The sequence below is a fragment of the Mobula hypostoma genome, chromosome 10, assembly GCF_963921235.1.
Source record: "Mobula hypostoma chromosome 10, sMobHyp1.1, whole genome shotgun sequence".
NCBI classification, from domain to species: Eukaryota; Metazoa; Chordata; class Chondrichthyes; order Myliobatiformes; family Myliobatidae; genus Mobula; species Mobula hypostoma.
Genome location: NC_086106.1, coordinates 102,968,237 through 102,995,191, shown reverse-complemented (window position 1 = coordinate 102,995,191; position 26,955 = coordinate 102,968,237).

The window sequence follows — 26,955 nt, the reverse complement described above, 5'->3', positions numbered from 1 at the left end:
ATATTAAAGGGAAAAACAATACTATGCCTGTTTGCCTCTCACGGCCAGCCGTTGAGGCCAGACACATCGGGATTTACAATGCTGGCATGGGAGCCAACTAAGCTACTGACCCAGTGGTTCAGGCTTATCAAACAACAGTCATGGGCCTGTGGATGCTTGACATTAAGTTCGGGGAAGCTGGGCTTTCTCTCTGGTACAATGCCTCAATGGTTCCCCTTGACCCATAGTGCCTGTGTAACATGCTGTAAGGTTTCACTGCTAAGGCTAATGGCTTCTCTGTAATGTTCCACTGCTAAGGTAATGGTTTCTCTATAGCAGCAATGTCTGGGTTATGACCAGAGATAACGGGGCATGTTAGCCAATGAGCAGAATGTTGTTCTTTCTTGTGTGTCTGGGAGCCGGGAATTCGTGGTCTTTTTCTGGGGAGAGGTGAGGAGAGACGACGTGAGTGGAGAGAGTTGGTAGACCGCCTGACGGAGTGGACTTGCAGAGAGGGTCTGAAGGTCAGCGACGATCGGTGGAGGTCGATGGTGGACGAACAGCCTTATCAGTGAGCTCCAACGTTGCGTCTTACACTGTCTCATGAGAATGGGCCCTTTTCCTATTTTGTTTTCTTTACTAACTATATAGTCAAATTAAGAACTATAAAGCTCAATCATTTGATCACATATTGTGTACTGTTTGCTATTTCATGGTATCGCTTTGTAACAGGGGACACATTGCGCAGCATCCACCCAAATGAGACTTCTTAAGTTTGGCCAGACCAGGGGCGGCTATCATCCCCGATATTAAGCCGCTAGCCAAAGCAGGAATTACACCTGCAAATTGGAGGTGGACTATTTTTGACTCCATACATGTCTTCTCACATCCGGGCTGAAAAGCCTCACAGAAATTGCTTGCATGAAAGTTTATGTGGCACAGCTTTAGAAAGGATGTGTGTGATTGGATTGTAACCTGTGTGGAATACCAGCGAGCAAAAATTAACCATCATGTTCAGGCGTCACTGGCACCTTTTGAAATCCCTGAGTCCTGACGACTGTACTTCTTCCAAGAGATGCTACCTGGCCTGCTGCGTTCCACCAGCATTTTGTGTGTGTTGCTTGAAGTCCCTGAGTTACAGTTTGACCATGTCAATGTGGACTTCGTCGGTCCTCTTCACTCCTCCCGAGATTTCAAGCATCTCCTTACCATGGTGGACTGCACTAGCAGGAGGCCAGAGGTCATCCCTTTAGCATCAATGATGGCCACAGACGTGGCTCGGGTGTTCATCTGCACCTGGGTTGCTCAGTCTGGCACCCCATCTAATATTTCCTCTGACTGCGGTCCCGAATTCATATCAGTCCCCTGGGCTGCGATGGACCAGAACCTCAGCAATAGGCTACATCACACCAAGGTATATCACCTGCTGTCCATTGGCCTAAACGAGCAGTTTCAATGCTCCTTGAAGGGTGATCTGAGGGCTTCCCTGACTGACGAATGTTGGCACGATCGTCCCCTGTGGGTCCTCCTGGGGCTTACAACAGCTCTAAAAGAGGACCTGTAGTCATGCATAGCTGAATTGCTATATGACCAGCTGTTATGAGTGCCAGGTGATTTTATTCCTGATGCCATGATGACCTGGTCAGTCTCTCAAAAGCAAACCACCCTCCGCAGTAAATTCAGTTCCTTTGCATCTACTCTTACCTCCTATCAGCACTCTTAGGTTCCTGTTGACTTACATTCCACCTCATTTGTTTTCGTCCACCATGATACACACCAAGGTTCTCTTAGGCCCCCTTACGATGGCCTATTCCATGTTTTGGAAAGGGGAGAAAAGGCTTTTATCATAGATAAGAGGGATAAACCTGAATGTATTTAGTAGATCGCCTTAACCAACACACTAAGACTTGAAGGATTCTGCTACCATGCTCCATTTGTCACAACATGACCATGAGTGTATCAACACACCTCTGGACGAGCCAGGTGCCTCTGCTCTTCCTCCACCCACGGAACATAGAACCCGAGTTGGGTGGCTCCTCCAGGCTCCAGACAGGTTCACAATGCTGGTTTGTGTGAATTTTGGGAGTTTGCCTGTGTAGGTGAAACCCCTTTTTACTGGGCGTCTCAGGAATGTGGTTCGTTAGCCCCTCACTAATAGCCACTGGACTCCGCGCCAAGAAACCCACCTTACTCAGGCTTCATACGTCTAGGGTGTATATGACTTCACTTCCACCAAATCCATGAGGTTGGGATGTCTCACTCATCCAAACACCAGTATGTGTGAATGCTGTGTGATTTACTGCCATTGGCAATCGTTCGTCAGCAAGAAGTAACAGATCGTACACTGCATACAATTATAAAGAAGTAGACTTAAGAATGTTAACTTAAGCAAACAATTATTAAAGGAAAGAAAGAAAAAAACAAAAACGGCTCATTATACTTAAACAGTTACATGTACACAGTGAAGCCCAAATTGTCTGGAAGCAATTGTTTTCGATGTACACACTGCACCAACTCCTATTCCCCGCTTCCCGGTGAAAGTTCCCCTCTTGGGCTCCACTGGATCGCACCTTCCCATCAGATCGAATCCTATGGCCAGTTTCCTCGAGCTCCTTCTCTCTCCAACTCCCACCGAAAAAGACCTCGACCCACCTCAGTATTCATCACAAAACTGTTCCCACATCATTCTCTAGCACCTTCTCCCAGTTCCATTCTCCTGACTGGATGACATATTCCTAAGCATCGCTTATCGTTAATGGTAACCCAGGCACTGCCAGCAGAACACACTGCTTCTACAGAAAGAACATTACATGAAATATCCTGCAGCATTAGCAGTAAAACCTTTACCAGAGCATTACATGTGGTCATGTAATTGGTGGAAACATACATACTTCACAGGCACAGGTATTGAGTTGGGTTTCACTTTAAGAGGCTGGTCTGATGTGATAACGTAATTATGTAAAGTACTTTTACCATGCTTTGTATTCAGTGTTTGGAGTACAATAAATGTGTTGTTATGGTTTATCTTTCTTTCTTTTTCACTCTTTTTATTAATTTCATAGAATAAAAACATAACAAAGCAAAAATACAAGTAGTAGGAGATAAATTGTTACACTTAAAATGAGTAATTGTAAAATCAAATAGTATAAATTGATGAAGCTCCCAATCGTGTAGAATAACAATGAATAATACAAAGCAAAAAAAAACTGAAGAAAAATCATGAAAAAGAAAAAAAATAGAAAAAAAAACAAACCCCATCCCAAAAAAAACTAAACTAAACAGAATTAGTCAACTAAACTAAAAGTAGTGCACAGGGCTCGTATGTCCAAAGATAAACTATCTCGTTATTATTCTTATATTAATCCAATATGTGATAGATGTCATTGTGAGATAGCTTCTTTAACTCACATGTTTTGGTCATGTCCTTTGTTGGAAAAATATTGGAAAGATATTTTTGACATTATTTCAACAGTTTTGAATATAGGCTTACAACCTCATCCAATTACTGCTATCTTTGGATTACAGGTGATAGATTCAAATTATTTAACCTCTTCAGCACGTAGGATGATTGCATTTCTTACTCTAATGGCTAGAAGATCCATTTTGCTGAATTGGAAAGAGATTAACCCTCCTACTGTATTTCATTGGTTTTCACAAACTATGGTGTGTTTGAATTTGGAAAGAATTAAAAGTGTGGTTTATAACCCTTCCATTAGATTTGAAAAAACTTGGAGGCCATTCATTCAGCATTTTCATTTGATGTAATTTGACCATTTCCAAACTTGTTTTATTTCTCTGTACTGTTGTTTGAGAGGAATGGAGTCGTCGACACTAAGGTTTTCTTCTTTCCCATTTTCAAGTTGTTAGTATTGCCTAAGTCTTTTAGTTTAGTTGTTATGGTTTATCTTAAACATAACACATCTCCACCATTTCTATTTGTGACAACATACAGTTCTAGTCTCACCCAACCTCAGTGGAAAAAAAAGCCTGCTGATATTTACCCGCTACATACCCTCATAATTTTGTAACCCTCTATAAAATCCGTCGTTCTCCTTCACTCCAGGGAATAAAGTCCTATTCTATTCTCAAAATTCAGAGTTTAAAATAAATTTATTATCAAAGTACATTCATGTCACCATATACTACTCTGATTCATTTTCTTGCAGGCATTCCCAGTAAATGCAAAGAAACAGAATAAAATATATGAAAAACCACAGATGACAGAGATGGATAAAAATGTGCGAAAGACTACAAACTGTGCAAATTCAAAAAGAAAAGAAATAATAATAGTAATAAATAAATAATAAATAAATATCAAGAACATGAGTTGTAGAGCCCTTAAAAATGAATCCATAGGTTGTGGAATCATTTCAGTGTTGGGGTGATTGAAGTTATCCTTTCTGATTCAAGTGCCTCATGGCTGAGGGGTAATAACTGTTGCTTAACTTGGTGGTGTAGGACTTGAGACTCCAGTGCCTCCTTTCTGATGGCAACAGTGAGGAGAGTATGTCCTGGATAGTGGGGGTCCTTGATGAAGGATGCTCCTGCCCTCAATGTGCATGAAGACACAGCTATGCAGTGAGCTAATCTACTTCTCCAAAATCACCTGAGACTGTAGCTTTCTTTCAGAGTTTTTCTTGCAAAACTGTAGAGATTTAAGTACAGTATGTATTAAATTTAATACAGAATCATGATGTGCCCGATATACTATCAACTATTCTCACAACATGCGTTAACCTCTCAGTTCACATATGCAAGACTGCATATCTATACAGTGTAAACAAGAGTGAACACGAGGTGCAAAGATAAACTTAAACATAATTCTTTCTTTAAACTATGTCTACTAAATTTTTACCAATATTACCAAACACCGAAGACTCACAAGCATTGATATTTCAAGGACAAATAAAGAGCAGATGGGGATGAACATTTTTCAACCATGTGCTTCAAATTAGAATAAAAAACTATTCACGCAGGAAATGGTATAACAACCAGCTTATGTATAGGAAGTGATGTTCACACAAAATGAATCGTGCCCCTAGAGGCCAGAACAAATTCAAATCAGGTCCTCAAGTCCCGGCAACGTCCATGCAATTTTTTTTGTATTCTTTCAATCTTATCGATATATTTCCTGTTGGTAGGTGACGATAACTGTACACTATACCCCAAATTTGGCCTCATCAGCATTTTATACAATTTAAACATAACTGACAAAAACCTGTACTCAATACTCTGATTTATGAAGGCCAATTTGCCAAACTTTCTCTTTACAAGCTATCTACCCGTGATGCCATTTTCAAGGAATTATGGATCTGTATTCCCAGATCCCTCTGTTCTACCATACTCCTCAGTGCCCTACCACTCACCATGTAAGTCCCACCCTGGTTTGTCATTCCAAATACAACATCTCACGCTTGTCTGTATTGAATTCCATTTGCCATTTTTCAGCCAATTTTTCCAGTTGGTCCAGATCCTGCTACAAGCTTTGATAGTCTTCCTCACTATCCACTATGTCATCTGCAAATCTGTTGATCTAGTTTACCACATTGTCATTCAGATCAGTATTCCCTCTAAGATTCCCTCACTCTTCTTTTATTATGAGCGCACAAGGGAATTCAAACTGCACACAAAAGGTTGTCACCCTCATTGGTATGTTAAATATATTTGTTCACAATCACATTTCCATTTCCGCTTCCTTATGTGGAAGGTGTTGATAATGTGGAATTTGTCTGCAAATTTTAGGACTGACTTATTTATTCTGTTTATTTTGAAGAAATCATTGCATAGCACAAGATTTTTGTGCATACTGGTCATTACAAATTAGAGGGAACATTGATCCAGGTTGTCTATATGGATGACAAATATGTATACATACTTCCATTTCCAATCCTTGTTATCATCCTCAAGGGTAAAAATTAACCCTTCGACTGCCAGCCAAACAGCTGTCTGGCACAGCTCACCCTCTCCAACAATGTCTCAAGATATTTTCACAGCACAAATGTGAATAAAACTATTCATAAAAATGCATAAAGATGTACTCAATGTTTGATTAGCTTAGCCATATTTTTCTGATTATTTAGCACATGTTGGTGAGAAATTTTGTATAAATTAGCACTGCAGGCATGAAGTTTTAAAGGAGGCTACGTTCTCGATCTTAGATTAAGAAAGGATTATTTACTAGCTGGAAACTAATATCTCACATTTCAGTTCACGAAAAGGCATTAGTCAGAATCATTTGTAATATTCGCAAGAATCAACGTCAATAAACTTTGCTCAATAATATGTGTTCTCCACTCAACGGTGAATGTGTTAGTACAAAGGAGTTAGTGCAATCTGTCACTTAAATGTGATGCATGTTGGGAAGTGTTGTAGAGCAGACAAACAAAGGAGTTAAAGTGCATCGTTTTCCAAAAATAGTGTTGCACGTAGACAGGGCTTTTGGCATCCAAGCATTTATCAATCAGAGCAGTGAGTATTGAAACTGGGATGTTATGGTGTTGAACAAGACATTGACAAGGATGCATCAGGGATATTATGCTCAGATTTAGTCATCCATGTTGGTGTTATGATGTCATTAAACTGAAAAGAGTGCAAGGATTTTGCCAGGACTTTGAGAGAGTGAGTTATGGAGAGAGGTTGAACAGATTGGGATTTTTGTCATTGCAGTTTAGAAGAATAATGGTCAATCTCTTCCTGTGCATAAAATCAGGAAGGAAGTAGACAGGGTCATTCCACAAAGGCTCTTACCCAGGGTTGGGGAATCGGGAGCTAAAGAGCCTAGGTTGAAGATGAGAGAAGAGATTCAGTAGAAAGCTGAGGGGCAATCTTTTCATTCAGGAGGTAGTCAATATATGGAATGACCTGCGTGACTGAGGTGCATTAACAACATTTCAAAGGTTTGTAGACAGGTATATGGGTAGGGAAGGCTTAGAGCTAACCTAGAAGGGAATGCTGGTTGACATGGAGCAGATGGACTGAAGGGCCCTTTTCCGTACTATGACACTATGACTCTATGACTTTATGTTAAATTTGTGCAGACCAGAGTGTAGAGCACTGCTTTACTGATGTGGCGTTAAAATACGATAGCTCCTTCTTCTTAAATTTCTAGAATTGTCCCAGTCTTAGTGAACTGTGCCAGGGACTTTTCACTATTTTCCATGTGGCAAATCCAGGAGGGAGAAAGGTAGATCACACTGCTGCATATCGCTAGCACAGCTCACCATGACAGGACAATACAGGGATTTGAAGAAGGGGGAGTGACAGCTATAGGAATAACATTCGTGGAAGAGCAGGATGGCACCAGTGAAGGACAGCAATGTTCTGCAGGCTACATACTATACTTCCAAGCATGCCAGGGCATCAAAGGTAATGGTGAGAATGCGGGGGAGTGGGACTAAATGGGAGAATGTATCAGCTCATGATAAAATGGTGGAGCAGACTCAATTGGCCAAATGGCCGACTTCTGCTCCTTTGTCTTGTGGTCTTGTGGTCTTTTGAATTACTTTCACTGTAATCTGCAGCATGCAATTTCCCTTTAAGCAATGTAATTTTAAATCCACTTAATAATCTACAGATTTCACAATCTCATAAAGCACTTGCCAGACTTAATTCTCCAGCAAGTAGGAACGGCACCTTTAAGTGGGTGAAGGTTCATTACCATGGCCGGAAGTGAGACAGGAAGGGAGACTCCAAGCCAGGCGGAAACACAGAGGAATGAGACTCCTTTATCCAGCATCTTGTCAACAAATGTGCAGTCACTGGAGAACAAAATTGAGGACCTGAGGGCAAGATTACTCTTTATGAGGGAAATGAAAGCTTGTTGTGTTCTATGTTTGACCGAGACATGGCTTACTTCCAGTACACCAAATACGGAGATCAGACTCAAAGTCACAGGATGGATCAAACTGCTGATTCGGAAAGGGCTAAAAGTGAATGTGTGTGTTTCATGATAAACTCTCAGAGGTGATCTGATGAGGCAGTTTTGGCATACTTAAGTTTCCCGAAATTTGAACACATAATGGTCAAATACTGTCCATTCTATTTAGCTTGAGACTGTCCTTCAAAATCTATTATTTTATTATGGATTTATTGAGTATGTCCACAAGAAAATGGATCTCAAGGTGATATATGATGACTTATGTGTCGTCGTGGCTATCCCTCGAGGTCGAGGATGGTGGTCTTCGTTCCGTTGATCTACTTATGGGCTCTCAGGTGGCTTATGAGTCCAATCTTGGCTTTGAAAGTTCTTCCTCATTCTGGACAGGTAGTTCCAAATGGCAGATCGGGCTTTGGTTGTTACTGCCTCTCTTTCCATTTTCTTCTCTTTTCTTCTAATTCTGCACATCTGTTGGCTTTGAAAGTTGCTGTTCCTTCTCAGATGATGGCTTGCCAGAGTTTCCTGTCCTTGGCATTGGTTTCCCAATTGTTGATGTCGATGTTACATTTCTTCATGTTGGCTTTTAAGACGTCTTTCAATCTCCTCTGTTGTCCGCCTCTTTTACGTTTGCCTTCGTTAAGCTGGGAGTAGAAGATTTGTTTCAGCAGACTTTCGTCTTTCATCCGAACAACATGACCGTTCCATCTTAGTTGGTTCCTGATGACGCAGGCTTCAATGTTTGTTGTTTTTACTTCATTTAGCAAACTGGTTCTCCTATCTTGCTGGCTGATATTTAAGATGTTTCGAAGACATGTCGTGAACAACTTCAACCTTTGTACATGGCAGTCATCAACCTCACCAAAGCCTTTGACTCGCTATCAAGGGAAATCCTATGGGATGTCCTATCCACCCATGGATGCCCTGAAAATTATATTCGAATCCTGAGACTCCTCCACGATGGCATGCTTGCCACAGTCATGGTCAGCAACAGCAGCTGTGAGTCTTTTCAAGTTAGATCAGGAGTAAAACAGGGATGCTTGATTGCCCCAACTTTGTTCACCATCTTCATTGCGACAATCATCCACATTATCAAGGACAACCTACCCCCAGGAATTGAAATTGTCTACAGAACAGATGGCAGACTTTTCAATCTTGCCCGTCTCAAATCCAAAAGGAAGACATCTACAAGTTCCATCATCGAGTTCCAATACGCAGATGACAACAGTGTTGCAGCTCTTTCAGAAAACCACCTACAACAGATTCTGACTGTCTTCAACTGTGCATACATGGAACTTGGACTTACCATCAATTCCAAGAAGACTCAGATCATCTACCAACCGTCACCAATTGAGACAAATTGGATAGAACCATCATTTCAACTTGGCGAAACAACCCTGGAAAATGTGGACCACTTTCCATATCTTGGAAGTCACCTCACCTCCAATGTCGACCTTAATGACGAGATCCAACATCATCTTAAAAACTCTGGAACAGCTTTTGGACATCTCCGAACAAGAGCCTTTCATGATCGTGACATCCGAACAGACACCAAAATGTTAGTATACAAAGCAGAGGTAATCCCAACGTTCCTGTATGCATCAGAAACCTGGACAACATACCGACGACTCTGATGACTTATATGTACTCTGACGATAAATACACTTCGAACTTTGAACTTATTAGTCCCATTTGAGTCCAATATTAGTCACATCTAGAAAATACTTAGAGTTATAAGGGCCATGATACTGTTGTTGGATATAAAGTGGCGTGTCTGGGTAAGGTGAAGGAAAGTCAGATCACAAATATGAGAAATAAGATGTTGATATTAAGGGAGAGGAGGTTTTGGAGTTGTTAAAATACATTCGGATGGATAAGTCCCCGGGGCCTGATGGTATATTCCCCAGGCTGCTCAACGAGGCGAGGGAAGAGATTGCTGAGCCTCTGGCTAGAATCTTTATCTTCTCATTGTCCACGGGAATGGTACTGGAGGATTGGAGGGAGGCGAATGTCGTCCCATTGTTCAAAAAAGTTAGTAGGGGTAGTCCGGGTAATTATAGACCAGTGAGCCTTACATCTGTGGTGGGAAAGCTGTTGGAAAAGATTCTTAGAGATAGGATCTATGGGCATTTAGAGAATCATGGTCTGATCAGGGACAGTCAGCATGGCTTTGTGGAGGACAGATCGTGTCAAGCCTGATAGAGTTCTTTGAGGAGGTGACCAGGCATATAGATGAGGGTAGTGCAGTGGATGTGATCTATATAGATTTTATTAAGGCATTTGACAAGGTTCCACACGGTAGGCTTATTCAGAAAGTCAGAAGGCATAGGATCCAAGGAAGTTTGGCCAGGTGGATTCAGAATTGGCTTGCCTGCAGAAGGCAGAGGGTTGTGGTGGAGGGAGTACATTCAGCTTGGAGGATTGTGACTAGTGGTGTCCCACAAGGATCTGTTCTGGGACCTCTACTTTTCGTGATTTTTATTAACGACCTGGGTGTGGGGGTAGAGGGGTGGGTTGGCAAGTTTGCAGATGACACAAAGGTTGGTAGTGTTGTAGATAGTGTAGAGGATTGTCAAAGATTGCAGAGAGACATTGATAGGATGCAGAAGTGGGCTGAGAAGTGGCAGATGGAGTTCAACCCGGAGAAGTGTGAGGTGGTACACTTTGGAAGGACAAACTCCAAGGCAGAGTACAAAGTAAATGGCAGGATACTTGGTAGTGTGGAGGAGCAGAGGGATCTGGGGGTACATCTCCACAGATCCCTGAAAGTTGCCTCACAGGTGGATAGGGTAGTTAAGAAAGGTTATGGGGTGCTAGCTTTCATAAGTTGAGGGATAAAGTTTAAGAGTCACGATGTAATGATGCAGCTCTATAAAACTTTGGTTAGGCCACACTTGGAGTACAGTGTCCAGTTCTGGTCGCCTCACTATAGGAAGGATGTGGAAGCATTGGAAAGGGTACAGAGGAGATTTACCAGGATGCTGCCTGGTTTAGAGAGTATGCATTATGATCAGAGATTAAGGGAGCTAGGGCTTTACTCTTTGGAGAGAAGGAGGATGAGAGGAGACAGGATAGAGGGGTACAAGATAATAGGAGGAATATATAGAGTGGATAGCCAGCGCCTCTTCCCCAGGGCACCACTGCTCAATACAAGAGGACATGGCTTTAAGGTAAGGGGTGGGAAGTTCAAGGGGGATATTAGAGGAAGGTTTTTCACTCAGAGAGTGGTTTGTGTGTGGAATGCATTACCTGAGTCAGTGGTGGAGGCAGATACACTAGTGAAGTTTAAGAGACTACTAGACAGGTACATGGAGGAATTTAAGGTGAGGGCTTATATGGGAGGCAGGGTTTGAGGTTAGGCACAACATTGTGGGCCGAAAGGCCTGTACTGTGCTGTACTTTTCTATGTTCTGTGTTCTATGTTCTAAGAGAATATTCATTCAGGGATGATCCTGAGTTGATAGTTCAACATATTAAAGCTTTAATTTGTCCTTCTTCATCCATACTTGATTCAGTAAGCTTCTAAATGTTTTTATGTGGTGTTTTGTGTTCCTGTTTGACCCTCTCTTGCTGAACAAGCCTGAGGTAACTTTAGAGAAGAAGCTATCACAGACTGTTTTGGTCCAAAGGCCATATTCAAGGACTTATTCAGAGATTTGATGGCTGATGGGGACTGACAGCAGGATAGAAATCTCCAGTTGTCTCAGACGTGTTTGCCTGAGGATTATTCTTGTCAAGTTCACAAAGTTGTCACTTGTACACAGGTTTCTGCAAGTTAAACAATATCATGCACAGGCCTCTGCCAAGGACGTCAACATCCCCAGACATCCGCCCCCCCCCATAGTTATTATCAATACATCAAGAGAAAGCCCATAAAAATACTGTGCAACACACCACAAAATGCTGGTGGAACGCAGCAGGCCAGACAGCATCCATAGGAAGAAGCACAGTCGAAGTTTCAGGCCGAGACAATACTGTGCGGTAGTTTGTGCAAGAAATTTAAATAATGATGTTTGTTTTTGTTCTTTCTTTCTTTTTCTAAACGAGCAGTTGAAGCTGGGTAATTTTCCCCAAATAATATTATTCTTCTAAAGAAACCAGTGAGGGAAATTTTGCGTTCAATAACTCACCCTGAGCTAGTACTGGAGTATCCTGTTCTGTGTTGGATGTTTCTATGGCTCTATCACTATGTTAACTTTGTGTAGACCAGTGGTAAGATGGAGGTGCATTCAATCGCAATGGCTTCTAGAGGGTCAAACAAAGGTGTTTGAAAGTATTTTTTTCATGATTGCAAGATCCTGCTGGACATTAGGAGCTTAAAGTATTGCCAGTCTACGCCATACACCTGTTGGTGGTGAAACTGAAGGAGCTCAACTTGGTGCAGATTGTACTGTGACAGAGAGGTGTTGGAGGAGTTGGTGCACGCAGGCAGTGTGCATTCGAACAGTGAGTGATCATCCTAGTGGCTTTCCTTGTGATCGCAACACCCTGTTGGTCACTGTTAATGTGGAATGCTGCCAGTCCCATTCACTGATTTATTGGCAGAAGGCAGGGGAGCTGCGTGGCCTCGGTCATAGCAGAGGACTAGGCCTCAAGCCACCATGTCGCCTGTTTACAGTCATCCAGCAGAGAGGGCTGGAGTCGGTGCGCTCCACTCGAGGCGGTGTGATGTGACATACGAACTGGAGTCCGTGCTGCTTCTGGTGTTTGCTTGGCAGAAGACGAGCTGTATTGTGTTTGACTTCAGATTTATGTACTATGGACTCCATATCTTGCACTATTTTTTGTGTGACTATTATTTTACTGATAAATTATATGTGCTTTCTATCTTATATGTGCCTTGTGCTATGTGTGACTCGGGGTACTGCGTTTAGCACCTTGGACCCAGAGGAACGTTGCTTTGTTTGGCTGTATTCATGGGTGTTCATGTATGATTGAATGACAATTAAACTTGAAGTTGAATGTGTGGATCACGGCTTTACTAATGCAAGGTTAAAAAACTATGACTCCCACTTCTTAAAATCCTAGTATCGTCCCAGTTTAAAGGTGACCTTTGATCTTCGATCATTGATCCCTGACCAGTCACCATTCAGGCTCACATCCTGGCACTTAGTTCCATTCAATTTCCAGCAGCCAGTGGCTGATACCCTCACTTTACCCAAGTCACATGAGACAAGACCATTCACTAGGGAGTCTATTATAGCTGATCTTGAATTCATTCACAGTCGTGAGGTAGCACACCCTGAGGCCGTCCTGATCATTGCAGAGGACTTCGTAGTTTGAAAAAGTCTCTGAGAAACAACCCCCAGCATGTCACCTATGGAACCAAGGAAATCAACATACTCGATCACTATTGCACCACCATCCCATGTACGTACTTCAGCAAGTCCAATCACCTAGCTGTACTTGTACTCATGGCACACAGACAAAGACTGAGATTCATAGCACCAACAGTGAGGACCACAACGGAGCTGGGGGAGCATTTACAGGACTAATTGGAATGGTGGACTGGATCATATTTAGGGATCCATCTTTGGATCTGAACGAATACGCCATGACTAACCAGAAGACTTGAATGAGCTAGAAGATTGACAGTCTGCTGGGGGTTAGATCTGTGCCATTGAAGGCTGATGATTCAGTATCCTACAAGAATTACAGGCACAACCCTCAGAAGCCCATGAGACCATGAGGGAAAATCTGTGTGAAATAAGAGACACAATTGAATACATGACAGCCATGGCGAAGTATGCACGCAATGGCGAAATATGCACACCGTGACTTTCTACAAGAGGAAACCTAACACATAAATGGCAGTGAGCTTAATGAGCTCGCTGAGCTCAACACCTTTTATGCGGTCTTTGGAAGAGAGAATAACACAATACTTTGTGCAAATTCTCACAGCATCTGGTGACCCTATGATCTCTGTCCCAGAGACCAACATCAGAATATCCACCAAGAGGATGAACTTCCTTAACACATCAAGCCCTAACAAGGTACCTGACCAGGCACTGAAAACCCATGCTAACCAGCTGGCTAAAGTATTCAAGGATATCTTCAACTTCTCATGGCTATTGTCAGGGTTCCCCACCTGCTTATAAGGGCATCAGTCATACTGGTGCCTGAGAAGAGAAATGTGTGCTGTCCCAATGACTATCAACCAGTATCACTCAAATTGACTCTGATAAATTGCTTCAAGAGTTTGGTTATGGCTAGAATTAACTCCTGCCTGAGTGAGCACCTGGACCCACTGCAATTAGCCCTCTCCCACAGCAGGTCTGAAACAGATGTAATCTCACTGGCACTCCACTCTGCTTTGGAGTAGTCAGATAAAGCAAAACATATGTCAAGCTGTTGTCTATTGATTACAGCTCAGTGTTCAACACCATCATCTCCTCAGTATTAATCACCAAGCTTCTAAGTCTCGACTCTGTATTTCCCTTTACAACTATATCCTTGACTTCTACCTCAGGAAACCATAGTCAGTAAGGACTGGTGACAACAATTCCTCCTCGCTGACAAGGGAGCAGTTGGTATACTACCAGAAGCAGTGCGTAATGAGACTGTGAGGACTAACAGGCGGATGATAGGGCAAAATTGTGGAATAAGTTAATGTGTAATTGGGGGCCAAAATTGAAAAGGGTGATGAATACAGGACTGGCGGCGTTATATTTGAATGCACTCAGTATAAGGAATAAATTAGATGATCATGAAACAAAATTAGAAATTGGCAGGTTTAATGTGGGCATCTCTGAGTTTTGGTTGAAAGAAAATCATAATTGGGACCTTAACATCAGAGGATACACATTGTATCAAAAGGATAGACAGGTAGGCAGTGATGGTGGGGTAGATTGGTAAAATTTAAATTAAATTCTTAGGTGCCATAGGATCATAAGATATAGAATCCTTGTGGATAGAGTTAAGAAACTGCAAAGCTAAAGAAACCCTGATGGGAGTTATATACAGGCTCCAGAACAGTAGCCAGGATGTGGGCTACAAATTACCATGAGAGATAGGAAAAGTCTGTAAAAGGGCAATGTTGCAATAATCAGAGGAGATTTCAGTATGCAGGTAGATTAGGAAAATTCAGTTGGAGCTGGATCCCACGAGAGGGAATTTGCAGAATGCCTATGAGATGGCATTTTAGAGCATCCCACTAGGGGAAAGGCAACTCTGGATTGAGTGTTATGTAGTGACCCAGATTTGATTAGGAAGGTTAAGTTGAAGGAACCCTTAGGGCCCAGTGATCATAATATGAAAGAATTTGCTCTGCAGTTTGAAAAGGAGAAGCTAAAATCAGACATTTCAGTATTACAGTGGAGTAAAGGGAATTACAGAGACATGAGAGAGGAACTGGTCAAAGCTCACTGGAAGGGGACACAAGCGAGGATGATGGCAGAACGGTAATGGCTGGTATTTCTGGAGAAAAATCAGAAGACACATGAGTATCCTAAAGGGAGGATGCAGCAACTGTGGCTGACAAAGGATGTCAAAGATAGCATGGAAGCAAAAGCAAAAGAGAAGGCATGTAATATAGCAAACATTATTGGGAAGCTTGTAAAAACCACCAGAAAATAACTAAAACAGCCATAAAGAGAGAAAAGATGAAATATGAAGGTATGCTAACCAATAATATAAGAAGGGCAGAAGTGAGTGGAATTGCTGTTACTACTGAGAAGGTGCTTGGGAAGCTGAAAAGTCAGATGGTAGTTATGTTACCTGAACCAGATAGACTGCACATCATGGTTCTGAAAGAAGTAGCTGAAGAAATCGTGGAGGCAGTAGTAATGATCTTTCAAGAATCATTACATTCTGGAATGGTTCCTGAGGAGTGGAAAATTCCAAATGTCACTTCACTCTTTAAGAAGGGAGAGAGACAGAAGAAAAGAAATTATAGGCTATTTAGCCTGACTTCAGTGTTTGGAAAGTTATTGGAGTCCATTATCAAAGATGAGGTTTTGGGGTATTTGGGGTACTTGACAAAATAGGCCCAAGTCAGCATGGTTTTCCAAAAGGAGAAATCTTGCCTGACGAATCTGTTGGAATTATTTGAGGAATTAACGGGCAGGATAGTCAAAGGAGATGTTGTGATGTTGTTTATTTGGATTTTCAGAGGGCCTTCGACAAGGTGTCATTCATGAGGCTGCTTAACAAGATAAGAGCCATGGTATTATGTGAAAGGTACTAGAATGGATAAAAGATTAGCTGACTGGCAGGAGGTAAAGAGTAAGAATAAAGGGGACCTTTTCTCTTTGGCTGCCACTAACTAGTGGTGTTCTGCAGCTGTTGATGTTGGGACTGCTGCTTTTCACAGTGTATGTCAATAATTTGGATGAATGAATTGATGGCTCTGTGGCCAAGTTTGTGGATGATATGAAGATAGGAGGAACAGCAGGAGGTGTTGAGAAAGCAGGGTGCCTGTAGGAGGACGTGGATAGATTACAAGAATGGGTAAAGAATTGGCAGATGAAGTATAATGTAGGGAATTGCATGGTCATGCACTTTAGAAGGAATAAAGATGTGGACATGTTGTTATTAGGGAGAAAATTTAAACATCAGAGGTGCAGAGGGACTTGAGGGTCCTCGTGCAGGGTTCCGTAAAGATTAACTTGCAGGTTGAGTAGGTGGTGAGGAAAGCAAATGCAAGGATAAAGAAAGGATGATGGCGGATCTACTTGAAACCTACTGAATATTGAAAGGTCTGGATGGAGTGGATGTGGAGAGGATGTTTCTTATAGTGGGGAGTCCAGGACCTGAGGGTACAACCTCAGAATTGAGGGTTGTCCACTTAGAACAGAGATGAGGAAAAATTTATTTAGCCAGAGGGTGGCGAATCTGTGAAATTCTTTGCCACAGACAGCTGTGCAAGCCAGGAAATTGGGTATATTTAAGGCAGAGGTTGTTCCATTCTTGATTAATCAAGGAATCAAAGATTGCAGAGAGAGGACAAGAGAATAGGGTTGAGAGGGATAATAAATCAGCTATTATCGAATAGCAGAGCAGACTCTATGGGTATGAACATTGAATTCTCCCCCCTTGGTATGAACATTGAATTCTCACAACACCTCATATACCGTCTGGGTAGTCTCCAGCCCCTGGTATGAACACTGAATTCTCCAACTTCCGGTAATTCCTTCCCCCTCCCTTCCCATATCCCAGTTTCATTCTGCCCCCTCCCCAGCTGCTTACTACCTCCCTCATGGTTCCACCTCCTTCTACTACCCATTGTGCTCTCCCCTATTTCTTCTTCACCTTTCCTGCCTATCCCCTCCCCCACTCTTTTATCTTTCCCCTTACTGGTTTTTCACCTGGAACCTACCAGCCTTCTCCTTCCCACCCTCCCCCCACCTTCTTTATAGGGCCTCTGCCCCTTCCCCCTACAGTCCTGACAAAGGGTTCCAGCCCGAAACGTTGACTGATCGTTTTCATGGATGCTGCCCGACCTGCTGAGTTCCTCCAGTGTGTTGTGTGTGTTTCTTTGTGTTTCAATGGGCTGAATGGCCTAATCTTCCTCCTTGGTCTCATTCTCTAATGGTCTTGTCGTCTACGACATCCGTAAGTTCACCAATGACACAAATGTTGTTTGCAAAATCTCAGATGTCAATGAGATAGATTGGGCTGGTTGGGTGGCATTGCAACAACAACTCCACATTCAATGCAGCAAGACCAAGAAATGGATTGTGGTCTTCAGAAAGGGAAGTTAGGTGAACATGTACTAATCTTCATTGGGGAGTCAGTGGTGGGAAGAGTGAAAAGGTTGATGTTCCTGTGATATTCAGGGAGAGTTACCCAATTGGAATCGGAGTCTATCCTAGGCCCAGCATATTAATGGAATCATGAAGAAGACACACCAATGGGGCAATTTATTAGGAATTTAAGCGGATTTAGTATACTCCAAATACTTTGGCAAATTTCTATCGATGTACGATGGAGAGCATTCTGACTGATTGCATCACAGACTGGTTATGTGTGGCTCCAATGTGAAGGATGACAAGAGGCTGTAGCAGATTGCAGACTCAACCAGCTCCATCACAGCCACAACCCACCCACTGTCAAGGACGTTGTCAAGAAACACTGTCTTAAAAAGGCCGCATGCATGATTAAGGACGTTCACCATCCGATACATGCTCTTTTCTCGTTACCACCATAAGGGAGAAGTTACAGGAGCCAGAAGACCCACACTCAATGATTCAGAAACTGCTTCTTCTACTCTACCGTCAGATTTCTGTAAGGTCCATGAACCAATGAACGAGACCTTATTATTCATTTTAATGCACTATTATTTATTTTGTAATTTATGTCATATATCATTGCACTATGCTGCTGCTGCAAAACACAAAATTTCACATCATAATACTTTTATACTTTACACTTTATTGTCGCCAAACAATTGGTACTAGAATGTACAATCATCACAGCGATATTTGATTCTGCGCTTCACACTCCCTGGATTACAAATATTAAATAGTAAAAATATTAAAAATAGTTAAAATTAGTAAATATTAAAAATTTAAATTATAAATCAGAAATAGAAAATAGAAAAATGGGAAGTAAGGTAGTGCAAAAAAACCGAGAGGCAGGTCCGGATATTTGGAGGTTACGGCCCAGATCCGGGTCAGGATCCATTCAGCAGTCTTATCACAGTTGGAAAGCAGCTGTTCCCAAAAAGCAGCTGTTCCCAAATATGGCCATACGAGTCTTCAAGCTCCGGAACCTTCTCCCGGAGGGAAGAGGGACAAAAAGTCTGTTGGCTGGGTGGGTCGTGTCCTTGATTATCCTGGCAGCACTGCTCCGACAGCGTGCGGTGTAAAGTGAGTCCACAGACGGTACACACATCAAAGTTGCTGGTGAACGCAGCAGGCCAGGCAACATCTCTAGGAAGAGGTACAGTCGATGTTTCAGGCCGAGACCCTTCGTCAGGACTAACTGAAGGAAGAGTGAGTAAGGGATTTGAAAGTTGGAGGGGGAGGGGGAGATCCAAAATGATAGGAGAAGACAGGAGGGGGAGGAATGGAGCCAAGAGCTGGACAGGTGATAGGCAAAAGGGATACGAGAGGATCATGGGACAGGAGGTCTGGGAAGAAAGACGGGGGTGGGGGACCCAGAGGATGGGCAAGAGGTATATTCAGAGGGACAGAGTGAGAAAAAGGAGAGTGAGAGAAAGAATGTGTGTATAAAAATAAGTAACAGATGGGGTACGAGGGGGAGGTGGGGCATTAGCGGAAGTTAGAGAAGTCAATGTTCACGCCATCAGGTTGGAAGCTACCCAGACGGAATATAAGGTGTTGTTCCTCCAACCTGAGTGTGGCTTCATCTTTACAGTAGAGGAGGCCGTGGATAGACATGTCAGAATGGGAATGGGATGTGGAATTAAAACGTGTGGCCACTGGGAGATCCTGATTTCTCTGGCGGACAGAGCGTAGGTGTTCAGCAAAGCGGTCTCCCAGTCTGCAGACGGAAGATTGGTTTGTGTGATGTGCTGCGCTATGTTCATGATCTTCTGCAGCTTCTTTCAGACTTGGACAGGGCAACTTCCATACCAGGTTGTGATGCACCCTAGAAGAATGCTTTCTACGGTGCATCTATGAAAATTAATGAGGGTTTTAGGGTTTTAATACAATAAACCTGACTCCAATTCTGGTTTTGGTAGAAGGCAGTTGCAAGAAAGATTGTATACCTTTTACATATTTCCGGATTCAGAATAATTGGAGCTAAAATTGGCCAATTTGCCATTTATTTGTCTGTGATCAATTCATAGGATCCATTAGATTCTTATGGTTAGAATAGAGTGCACTTACCAAATTCTACTGCAGGAAGTCTGCAATATTGACTAAGATAATATGCGAAGAAGTCAGAGACTGAGGTGACACTGAAAATGAGGATCTTTCAGCGATTTCAATAGTGAATGCCAAAGACTGCTGTTAATATCCTGTAATCTGTTTCCTTGGCTAGTGTCAAGTGCACTTTCAGCTTCAGAGACCACATTTTATGCCAAAATTTCTATTTTCTGTGCACATTGTGGCCCAGCTCAGTGTTGAACAATGTGGAGTCCTAGAATCTCTTAGGATTCTCCTTTATCTTATTTCCTAGAATCTGTTAGGATTCTCCTTTATCTTATTTCCTAGAATCTCTTAGGATTCTCCTTTATCTTATCTGCTAAAAATATTTCATGTCCCCTTTTTGACCTCCTGATAGTCCTCTAAAATGTACTCCTACATCTCTTATACTCCTCCAGGGATGCGCTTGATCCCAGCTGCATAGACCTGACATACACCTCCTCCTTTTTCCAGGTAATTGCTTCAACATCTCGTTTCAATTAGAATTCCTTAATACTGCCCGCCTTGCCCTTCACTATAACAATACTTCTCCCAAGTTCACTTTTAAGAGCCTAGCTGCATGGGATGCCAATATAGATGGTCAGATCAAATGATATCCAGGGTGAGTTAACCAACTGGAATCAAAATTGACGGTGGAAGGAGCCAGAGGGTATAGTGGAGGAGGGTTATTACTTAGATTACAGACCTGTGAACAGCAAGGTGCCACAGGGATTAGTGCTGAATCCACTGTTGTTTGTCATTTATATTAACAATTTGGATGACAGCTGTTAATTTGATTGATAAATCTGTAGATGACACCAAAACTGGTGGTGTAAAAAACAGTGAAGAATTTTACCTAAGATTACAACAGGACATAGATGAACTGGGGAAGCTGGACAAGCGTGGTGGATAGAATTTAATTTGGACAAGAAAAAGGTGTTACATTTTGGTAAGTTCTGTGGTTTATGAAATACACTCAGTGTTAATATAGAGAACTTGTCAGTCTATCCCTCCATGTATGAACTCCATTTTTCAAAATCAGATGTTGAGGTTCTGAGGTCCTGAACTTTGAGGTTCTGAACTCTTCCAGGCTTTCAACAGGAGGAACAAACACAAGAGATTCTGCAGATGCTGGAGAGCCAGATCAAAACACAGAAAATGCTGGAGGAACTCAGTAGGCCAGGCAGCAGCTATGGTGGAGAATAAGCAGCGACTAATGCTGGAGGAGAGGAGAAGATGGCAGTGCGACGCAGCTCGCAGCAGCCACTCCAGTGGTGATGTCTGTTACTTGTCAAGTAGGGTGCCGTGCACAATCCTGATTTGATGGAGACGGACGTGAGAGCATGGAGGAACATCTGGTGAAACTTCTGAAATGCCTGCTTTGCTGCTACTACTACTGTATGGTCCAAAATCTCTAGAGGCGAAGGCCCTGAGTCCTCGGCTTTGCTTGTTGCTTGGCGGCCGGGGCGGGGCTGAAGCGCTCGGCAGAGGATGGTGCTCGGTGTCGAAGGGCCGGTCAGAGGCTTGAAGTTTTCGGACGGGCTCAGAGTCCGCTGCGGTCGGATGCTTCCAATGGTGCTGCATCGGCAAGTTTGCGGCGCTTGGAGGCTCATGGCAGGGAGAGTTTCTCCCTTCTACCGTCTGCGTGAGTTGATGAGTCTATCGGAACTTTGAGACTTTTTGTTTTACCATGCCCATGGTCTGCTCTTTATCAAATTACGGTATTGCTTTGCACTGTTGTAGCTATATGTTATAATTATGTGGTTTTGTCAGTTCTAATCTTGGCTTCTCCTGTGTTTCTTGTGATATCACTCTGAAGGAATATTGTATCATTTTTTAATGCATGCATTTCTAAATGACAATAAACAAGGACTGAGTGTCCTCATAATCTAATTTAATCTAATCTAATCTATTTCAGAAGGTTTGATGCTGGAGCCCCAGCTGTTCATAATCTAGAAGACCTATTGAGAGGATCAAGCATAATACATCTCACTTCACAAAATAAGCAAAGCTAGGTGGCAATATGGACTGTGAAGAGGAAGCAGAAAGGCTATGGAGGGATATAGACAGGGTAAATAAGTGGATTAGAACATAGCAGTTTGAATAACATGTGGAAAAAGATCATCCATTTTGATAGAAAGATGCAGCAGAGCAGTGTAGTTATTAAATGATGAGAGATTTAAAATTAGTTTTCTGAAGGATACGGATTTCCTAATACACAAATCACTGAAAGTTCATCTAGCAATTGAGAAACCAAATGATATGTTGGCCTTTTTACTTGAACGGAGGGGCAGTTATGTTTTGCTCTAATTATATGGAGGCAGCATCAAGAATATCTATACATTAGGGTCTCCCACCTAATGTAAGAAATGCTTGCAACAGAGGGTGTATAGTGAATGTTCATGCATTGATTAACATATATGCAATTTTACTCATATGGCATTTACAGCAGATTCTGTGCAATATTTAATAAAACTATGTCTTATAAGTACTGTATCATCAGTTCATATGAGTAATCCTACTCATATGAACTGATGACTCTTATAAGACATAATTTTATTAAATATTGCACAGAATCTGCTATAAATGCGATCAATCTATTTTTCTATGAGTTCAGAAACAATGCTTACAAAACTGTTTAATGGCCACAGCAGCTTAAAATGCTTCATAATAAGGAATGCAGAGTCTGAAACAAACAAATCTGCACATTATATTTAGGGGGTAAAAGCAGTCTTATCTGTCTATCTGCTTCTGCACAAGAGAGAAACAGAACAGCAGAATGAACTGATGAATTGATGATACTTATGCCACCTATTTTAGTGAAGGACTGTAAAGAAACACTTAATATCTGGGCTGCAAATAAGGCATCTCCATATCAGTAGTTCTGGCATAACATTTTAGTTCTTGCCATTTACCAAAATCTGAAATTATGTCTCAAGCAATTATCTGAATATAATTTTATGAACAATATCTCTAGTTTCCACTTCAAATACACACAATTAAGATGTGATCTACTCAGACTGATGTCTATTTCAGGACGTCTTGGTTAAATGTCATTCGACATGCTACTGATCCTAGAGGAAGTGAGATGTCTTACATCTACATAAAAAGCTGCCCTGCACTGGCCATTACATAGTCTTTAAATAATTGATGCCAATTACAGCAGATCTTGTGCAATATTTAATAAAATTATGCATCCACAATCTGCAAGGGTCTAGGTAGTAAAGCACAATTTATGGATTTGATGAGACTGGATAGGATGGAAACATCTGCTGGAGTAAAAATAAGCAGGACAAAGGAAGCTAAACAGTATGACAGAATTCAAAGGAAAGAAGAGCTGAGCATGACTGCAGCATCTGTGATGATGGGGAGATTGGGCAGATGGATACGTCCAGAGGGAATAGGAAACCAGATGTACATAGAAATGTTCTTACATTGCACCATATGCTAACATTAACTGTATTTATTGCAATGCATATTAAAATATTATATATGATATAAAGTATTTTACACATCCTTTTCTCACCTATCTTTACACTAAGTGTCAGCTGAAAAAGTAATCATATACTGCAGCTATTCTTGGGACAATTTTAAATTTGACCATTTGTACAAAATGTGTGACATTGAGTTTGATGCCCCTATGTACTACATCCACTGCAGTGGGAAAATTGGATGTGGTGTACAGATTATGACATCATCAATCTTACAAAATTGATATTATTTCCTTTGTCTTTGCTTTTAAAAATGTGTCTTATTTTCTTAAAACATAGTTAAAATTATTCCAAAAAATCAAACATTTACAACTTCCAGGTGCAAGGTGACATCCCCTTTCCTAATGGAAGGGGAAAACAGGTAGACAGCAGAGATTAGGATGACCCTGACCACAAACATTTGTAGAGAGCATACAGAAGGAGATCAGCCAGAAATGTGTTTGGTTTGTAGCAGTGATACACTATGGCTGATTACCTGTACACACCAGGAGAATAAATGCAGTAAAACTTAATAAATTCCAGATGATGAAGTATTTACACAGAACTTTCTCCAACATGTTTAATAAACATAATAAATCATTAGTTGTGTAAGTTGAAATACTGTCCTTACAAGAAGCAGCACCTTGGAATGATTAGGTGACTTATTCTGTGTTTTCTAAGATTTTATGTATCTTCCACATTTCTTGTATCTCTCTTTGAACATCTGCTTGACAGCTTTCTCTCATTAAAACTATCATCTATAGTGGATTTACGAATATAATAAAAATAAACTCATCTTCAAACTCATGAATTTCTGGAACAGGAAATGAGTTTTTCAACAGCCCAGGTAATTCAATAGGCCATATTTTCTCACCTTGGCACAGCTGGTAACAAATAACATACATATGCCTTAGCTTCTAGTGCACCAGTCTCACTACCGCAAACTTGCTTCAAATATCGTTGATTTTCTAATTAGTATATATCACAGCAGGGCATGGCAGTGAAGCAGGCATTTTACAGTATCCTAAAAATGAAAGTGACAATACATTCATTATCCAGCGATGCAGGAAGGTTTTCAGAGAACAATTATCCAATTTCTTAAGTAACTTTAAATCAATGATTGTCTCTTTTCCAGCTTTTACTTTTGTCAGCTTTACTCAGTTTTATCCTACAAATTCAGGACACTAAAAGATATCAGAAATTATTAAAACTCCAGGAATAAAATAATTACTGGATTTTATTTTCATGTGATTAAGGGCTAAAATTGGTCTAATTAAACTAATTTTGAAATCCTTAACTTGGAATGGTTTTGTGTTCGGATGAGACTGAAATGTACAAAGGATTGAAGACAGAAAATTATTTACATAATGACAATCCACAGTTCTCTGAGGAAATGTGCTTGAGAAATGTTGTTATGTACCTCAACTTGCCCATTATTGATTGAAATTGGTCACAGATAAAGGGGTGAATCCTCTGCTTTGTACTAAGCAGTAATATCGCTATGTTGGCATCACAGTAAAAGCTGCCATGAGTGGCAAAGTTAATAAAGATGGTAACCAGTCTGATATTCCACTCTCATATAGAACAATGCATCATTGCATGCACCATGACTGAAAACTCCCTATTGAATACAGTGTGCTGACATAGGCGTTATTTCAAAAGGCATTTTTACACCCTCATTTGGGGCCTTGATCACTGATTGATCACTCAGCAGCCAGGCAGTCCAGTCCTGTGAAGCTGTCCTAGAGCACTGAAAAGCTTTATTTGTACATTGTTAACAAGTCAATAACGTTTATTTTTGCATTGAGGTGACAAAAAGCCATGGGGCTTGTTTATTTGTTTCTCCTGACAGACACTGGCAGTGCAGACTACTGCCTCACAGACCTAAAGAGCTAGGTTCAAGCCTTTGGTGTGGTCTGGGTGGAGTTTGCACTTCCTCCCTATGTGTCTTCTGTTTGAAGTTCAAAGTAAACTTATTATCAAAGGAGGTACTATATACGTCACCTTATGTTACCTTGAAATTTGTTTTCTTGCAGGCATTCACAGTAAATACAAAGAAACACAATAGAATCAATGAAAAACCGCACAAGACTCACAACAAATGGTGCAAATACATAAACAAACAAAACAATAATAATAAATTAATAAGCAATAAATATGAGATGTTTTTCACGAAAGAGCACAATTAGAACAAAGAAAGTTCATTTTTGTGTATGGTGATTAAAGTGATCATAGTGTTATTAGATAGACAAATTGATAGATACTTTATTGATCCCAAAGGAAATTACAGTGTCAGATTAAATTATCTTAAAAATAAGATGAACATGAGATGAAGAGTCCTTGAAAGTGAGGCCATAGATTATGGGAGCAGTACAGTGTTGGGATGAGTGAAGTTATCCTCTCTGGTTCAAGACTCTGATGGTTGAAATGTAATAACTGTTCCTGATCTTGGTGGTGTGGATCCAGAGGCTCTTGTACCTCCTTCCTGATGGTAGCAGCAAGAAGAGAGCATGGTCTGGATGGTCGGGGCCCATGATGATGGATGCTGCTTTTCTGTGACAGTGCCTGATTGTGGATGTACTCAGTGGTGGGGAGGGCTTTACTTGTGCTGGGTGCTCCAACGTGGAGATATGGAAAAGTGGAGAGTATAAAATGGGTTAAGGTAGGGTTAGTGTAGAAGTGATTACTTAGTGGCTGATGTGCTCAGCGAGCCTGTTTCCAAGCTGTATCTCTCAAAGACCCTATAACTATTAAAAAGCACAGTAGTGTTGCGAGTGATCTATGCAATGTCAAACACACGTGAATTTGCAGCTATGAATGCATTAAAACATGAACTTCCTGTTTCTGAGAACAGAGGTCCCTTCCTGTGATACTAAAATGGACACCAATGCTACTGCTCTGTGAATAGCTTGTAAGCTAACACTTGGTCTGAGCAAACATGTTTCATGATTATCCAGCTAACATTTTGTTTAAAAATGTGTAAAACACTCGGGGTTTTATGAGTATCATTATTGTAGGCAGCAATTTTAGTGCTTTGTACTTAACACAGAATGGAAGAGCAATTTTACAGTCTTCTAATTCAGCATCAAATGTGGGAGTTGAAGAGAGACATATTTCCATTTTGTGTCCCCTGTAATTTACTTGCATAAGAATTGCTAGCAATTAACTCAGAGCCTTGAAGTGACATTTTCCAGAAAAGATGCATTTCAGTGGGGTGACTGAAAAGCTACAAGATCTCATTGAGCAACACGCACAAAATGCTGGAGGAACTCATTGAACTGAGATCCAGAGAGATAGAGGATTTGAGAGCACAGAACTCCATTGAAGGCATCCACAAAGGATCACATGACCACCATACCCTGTGGATCACCAGAGTTTTATTCACTGGACGAGAATGTTTGTGTGATACGAGTCTGATTTACAAAGGAGATATTGGTATAATAACTGACATAATCAAGGATGGCATCCAGAGTCAAAAGCATGGAGAGAGGCCATGAAGTTTTTCACATCCTTATGAGGTTGGGCATTGGAGATCTAAGCAATCTTGCTCAGAGTATGGTAAGAATGCAATATTCTGGCATACATCAGAAAGAAATGAAGAGTCAATATAAACTACATTACACAATTCTAAAAGAGGTGGATCAACACAGAGATCCAAGGCAAATGTAGTTCATTGAAAATGTCAGGGCAGGTTGAGAAGAGGTTAAATGGTATACAAAAAATTGTGCTTTCCAAGTATAGACTTGGAATACAATTCCAAGGAATTCATTATGAATCTTTATAAAATACTGGTTCAGTCATGATTATGTCCGCTTTTGGT